A 6,274-nucleotide genomic window follows, 5' to 3' on the forward strand; every position below is an offset into this window, starting at 1 on the left:
CTGTGGTCTGCCTCTTCCTCCTCTGTGTCTGGGGGACCTCGATGGTCCTACAACCACGTTAACTGTCGTTGGGCACTTTCCCACCTTGTCGTTGGTTTTTGAAACGCTTCTCACATTTGTACTGCATACTCGCATTCTTCTCAGTAGAGAGGTTTTCAAGGAAAACATTATTCTGCTATTGTTTTTAGACAAGAGTCTTTGGGAGAAATTATACTTTTTTTCTACACTGTCTTGGCTAAAATATTTCAGACTGAAAAGTTTGCTGGCATTAGGTGTGTACAACAAACTCTGTCTCATGGTTCTGAATGTATAATACGACATTTCTGAGGACCTGTATGGGAAATTATAGGCTTCTGGACCAGTGGATAAAAGGGGTGATTAAGATAAAACCAAAATAAAAGAGGAATTTGACTCTAATTAAGTCTAACTATCGCATCAAACCTAAATTTGATTGGAGTGGAGATCTTGGATAATATCAAACACTAAGCTTGTAAAAACTGTATTATGAATGTCAATTGCAGACAAGAAATGGGGGTTGGGGATGGGGAAGAGGCGGGCAGAAGAAATGGAGCATTTTACAATTCCAGCCTATCCTCCTGGTGTCTCAACCACCCGGTAATGACAGGTAACACTAGGCTTATGAGAGCCACTGGTGACTAAGACCAGATTCTGGAGGGAGACTTCTCAAATTTGAATCCCTGCCTTGCCATTGCTGCCTGGGTGAGAATGGGAAGTATATTTAACATCCTTACATTCCAGTTCCCTCTTCTATAAAATGGAGAAAAAGAATACACCTCTTCTAGGGTTGTTAGGTGAAGTAAATTAATTAAAACCTGGGATGTGTCGAGAGCCCTAAGTGTGCACTCTATTATCTCCTGCTGGCCTGTCACATTTGTTACAGTAATTAAACAAGGAGGCTGTCAGACTCTGCTGGTTCTAATGCCTTGGTAGCCTACGCAAGCAAACTGAAACCTAAGCCAGAGTCGATCGTAAATGCACTTGAATCTGAAAAAGTGAAATTTAAAAACAACCAATCACAATTGACTAGGCTTAAAGCGATAGCCAATCAAGCCACTTTCTTGCTTTGCTTCCATGTGTGCTCTATAAAGTCTTTCCCCTAGCTCCTGTTGGTGGAGCACTCCTCACCACTCCTAGTTTGGTGATGCCCAAGTGGAATCAATGTTGGCTCAAATAAACAGTTGAAATTTTTATGCGCCTCAGCTTATCTTTTAATACATTCATTACGGTAAAGTCTCATAATTCTTTGATGAGGAAGTTACTTATTATCCCATTTTACAGATGAGAGAACTGAGGCACAGAGAAGTTAAGTTACCTGCCCCTTGTCACACAGCTAATAAGTGGTTGAGCAAGTAATTTAGTCCAGCCTGCCTGCCCCTAGAGCGTATCCCCTTAACCACCATGCTTACCAGTCTCTGGGTGCTCCTGGGAAGGTTGTGTGGGGACAGGGAGGAGGGGATCACACATGTATAAAGCATCTACTATGTGCCAAACATTGATCTAGAATCACTCATCTGTCTTACCTTGGTTATTTTTCACAATAACCCTGGGAAGTAGCTGTCCCTACCTTCTTTTTAGGATGAAGAAACAGAGGTCCTAGGCTTGTTGGGTGTCACCCAGCTGGGCAGTGGCCAAGCCTGGGTGGAACTCTGGCTTGCCCAATGTTAAAACCACACCATAGACACAGGAGCTTGATCAAGTTGGCCCCTCTCCCTTTACTCTGGCCTGAGCACTGGCCTCAGAAAGGATCCTTCTTCTCTGTTAGTTCAAGATCAGTGGGTCTCATGGTCATCACAGGCAGTCTGTCTTTCGGTGCAGAGTAGAAATTCTCGCACTTCATGGACTCCCTGGTGTCTAGTATGGTTCTTGGGATAAAGAAGACACCCAATCCTTGCATGTACCACAGAGTGAATGAAAAGACAAGTCACCTGATATAAGGCCCGAGGCTCCTACCCAATTCTTTTTATTAGCTATAATGGCTTTCATGTGTTTCCTAGAACCTGCCCCCTTTAAGCTAGGCCAACATTGTTTTAGCCATTTCTTCTCTCCTCCAATCTGCCAACATCACCACCACCCCAGCAGATAGCAGAGACTGAGAACAAAAGTGAGTTAAAAAATACATTTAAGTAAAAACTTCATAAATGTTGTTATTAGCCGGAGAGATTTGCAGGGTAATAGAGAAATGTTTGAGATTTGAATTACGCTTTCTGTCTCTATTATCCTGATACTATTTTTAGAATTACCATTGTTGCTGAAATTACATGTTTCTATGCTTTGTTCATCCAGATATTTAAGAATAAAAGATTTTCTATCAGTGCGTATGTATGACAACAAACTCCTGGCACCTGCCACCTGGAGGACATTAGATGAGGCATCTACTTTTCAGGGTCTCAGTTTCCTCATCTGGAAGTCCTTACTATGATTTCTGGTGCATTGTAAGTTCTCACCACTGGCACTTATTATGGTCTATGGAGAGAATTGCAGATATTGATTGAGATGTTACCCTTCAGCATTACCATAGGAAGCAGGATAATGTTGCCCTTCTACAATAAATAATATTTGCTACCATATATCAGTCATTTAGTAGGTATCAAGCACTCTTTAGGCATGCTACCTGTATTAAGTCATTTAATTCTCACATAATTTCACATAGGTACAATTATTATTATCTAAAATTTACCAATGGAAAACAGGCTCAGGGAGGTTAAGTAACTTGTCCAATATCACACAGCTGATAGAACTCAAAGCAGGATTTGAGCCTAGGCAGCTGGCGCTAGAGTCCTCAAGCTTCATCATTGTGCTATCATTTGGTACCTCTGAAGAGTTAGAATCTAAGTTGAAGAGATATCAATTTTCTTACGCATTTCAGGTTGCTGGCAGGATCCTTGAAAGCAAGGATAAACTATAAAACTACTGTTTCCTAAAACACCTAGCATAATGTTGAGGCACAAATAAGTGCTCAATTCTTGTTGGCTGATTCTGCGTTTGCTTTATTTCCTTTTTGGATATCTTTCCCCAGTCTCCGATATCCAACTCATCATTTAGCTGTTCATGCTGTTTGTTCTCCTATCCAGGAACCCTACCTAATTCAGTATCAGCAACAGTGAGGTGGCTTCCCTGATAATCCCTCTTTGGCTATGAGCCTCATGGAAGTAATGGAACTTTGTGTGATTTCCAACACTAACACATTGTGGTGGTTCTGCATGACAAAGTCAATGGTTGGCAGAAGCATAATGAAAATGAGGATAAGAATACTGATTTTGTCGTTATGAGGTTGAATTATGATAACGTTTATGAAACAGCGGACACAACGACATTACTATTTCTAGTCTCCCTTCTTCCCATTAAGGATACTGGAAGTTAACTTAATTAAAGCTTTTGTGTTTTGAGTCAGCTTGAATAAACCTGAAGCAATATGGCTGCACAAAGGCACAGATCTGAGAGGCTCAAATGGAGGGTTTTGAAGACAGAATTTTCTTTAGGTGTTTTTCCACCAAACATCAGTCCCCTGGCAGGCATGAGGGCCTGCTTTCAGAGAGAGTTGCAGGGAGCGGATATCTGAGGAATGGATGACATTGACTCATGTGGCCAGTCTATGTTGTTGGTTGGAGGATGGCATGGTGCCAATGGTATCGCCATTGAAATCTTGGGTATTGAATAGTCCAGTCCTTCCAGCCATGGCTAATCAGCTTGGTTCATCTGGGAATTGCACTAATGAAGGTTAAGCTATCAGTAGATAATTAATCAGTCAATCATTAAAGACTTAATCTTCCTATAGGTGAGCTGACATTAGATTTGGTGGGTGAGCTTAACTATCCAAACCTCAGTTCCTCATCTACCAGTAGGAGTGACCATGCATGTATTTTGAAAATATGCATGGCTGCACTGACTTCCATGTCTCAAGACTGAACTCCTGGCTTCTGCCAGTTGTCATCTAAAGGCATGTCTTTGGTGAAGGGGTGGGGAGAGCAGGGGAGGGAGAAGAATGTGAGGATGGAGAGTGGAGGGTGAGGAGGGTGAGATGGCTAAGGGAAATTTGGGATTAAATCCATGCAGATCTATCTTATTCTAAGACGGCTTAGAGTATAATGTACATCATTGATTTAGATAATCATCTTGGGGAGAAAACATTATGTTAAATGTGCAGATAGATTATGACGCTTATCCTGATTTCAGACATGTTAAATGTGAATTTGGTAAATACATATAGAATTAAAGAAAAAAAATATATAGTAGGCTGGTATTGTCAGGAATATAAAAAAAGACTAAGATCTAGTTGTGGCCCTTAAGTAATAGACATCTTAACAGAGAATTCATGAGGAAACATTTAGAGGGAATATATAATTCCAAGCCAAATTTTGAGTTAGGGGCTACAGAACTTCAGTGAGAGGGAGCTCAGTAAGGGGTGGAACAATCAGAAAAAGCTTCCTGTGGAATGTGGCACTTGAGCTGGGCCATGAAAAATTGGAATGACTTGCTAAAAATGGGTGGTTACTCTGTGCCAAGCACAACAACTGTGAGAGAGGGGCTGTTATTATCCCCATTTTACAGAAGGGGAAACAGAGGCTCAAAGAGTTTCAGTAGTTTGCCCAAGGGCACACAGCTAACAAATAGCAGAGGCAGAATTCCATCCTAGGATTGACTCAAAGCACAAGCCACTGCCCCCTGTGCTCTGTGATGTCTGGGATGACCAGGAGGAGAGGCTCTTTCAAACAAGAGCAAACCTGGGGGTGCAAGGGAGGAGAGAATGAGAGTGAGATAGCCCAAGACTGCTCATGGAAGGCTGGCAAGAATCTTACACGTGTCACCCGTGTCAGCCCTGGAGCTTTGAATCATGGTGCCTGGGGTATCAGCCCCTATGAACAAGGAAGATCCCTGGCCAGGTGATGGGGACTTCAAGTTCGAGGAGGCCTCAGATCTTGTCTGCTCTCAGGGGCAAATTTGTGCAGGGCAGCCAGGTGAGACGTGGTGAAAAACTTTGATGTTGCTCTCTCTGTTCGCCTGTATTTTTTCCAGGATCATACACTTATTTCTTATGGAGGCTATTGCTGGGTTTCCTTCTTCCACCAACTCTGAAATAATATTGTTACCATCATTTGTTTGCATTCTTGTACTGTCTGACACAGTTTAACCTGCCATTAAAAAATATGAAGGTCTGAAGTGCACACTGAAACGTCCTGGGTCTGGTTCTGTGCAGGAACTAGTTTAGAGAAACAGCCTCGGTTGTAAACACAGAATGGTCTAAGAATCTAGGCATTGCGCTTTTTACAAACTCCAGACCTTCACTATCGTGAAGTTTTCTGCTTTGCCATTTTATTTCAGAGGTTGTCAGCGCAGCCTAACTGAAACCCAACGATTCCTGGTACTCATATATCTTAGAGGAGAGCCCTCAAACTTGGGAAGCTGCCCATCGTCACCAAGAGGTCACATCAACACGGACTCGTCTGTGCCTTGAACTTGCAAACGTGGGGAGGTTCCAATTAGGAAGTTTCACTCCCCAAGGTGACATTATTGCTGAGCTATTGGAGTTAAAGTGAAGATAAATGTCTTCTTTAGCCCTGGACATCACTCTCTCTCTCCCCACCATCTCTTCTTATAAAATGTGTTTGGATCCCTTTTCAATGTGGGAAGGGAGGTGGGCAGGAGTCAGTTTCGTTCTGTGTCGACAGCTATCTCTTTGGTTCCAAGCACCAGTGGGATGTGGGACTTAGCTGAACATCTTCAAGTGAGGCAGCAACGAAACAGGTAACCACGGTATCGCTAAGAGCAAAAAGCCAGACGAGACGGCAGCTAAAGAAAAACCAGTATTGGAAAGAGCACTGGCTTTTGAGTCTGATAGATGTGGGTTCAAGATTCTCTGACTGGGTAGCCAGCTAGTTATCTCCTTCAGCCACAGTTTCCTCATCTAAAAACCCGAGTAAATTAATTGTAACTTCATAGAGCTGTGGTGAAGATTAAATGAGATAATGTAATATAAGAAGTACTTAGCTCAATGCCTGGCACATATTAAATACTCAAGAAATAATGGTCATTCTTATTCTTCTCTTGTTCCTTTTTACTATTATTATTAAGCTCATCCAAATCTCAATTTTTTAATCAGCAAAATGAGAATAATATTAGTTGCTCACTAGATTAATTGCAGTAATACAGGTGTACGCACCTGGCACATAGTAGATATTCATCCATCCATTTGTGAATTTTCAGTCTCCTAGCTGGTATCCATCAAAAGTTTATCAACCTTAGGAGTTAGGAGAAG

This window comes from Miniopterus schreibersii (genome assembly GCF_964146895.1).
Source record: "Miniopterus schreibersii genome assembly, chromosome: 12".
Lineage (NCBI taxonomy): Eukaryota > Metazoa > Chordata > Mammalia > Chiroptera > Miniopteridae > Miniopterus > Miniopterus schreibersii.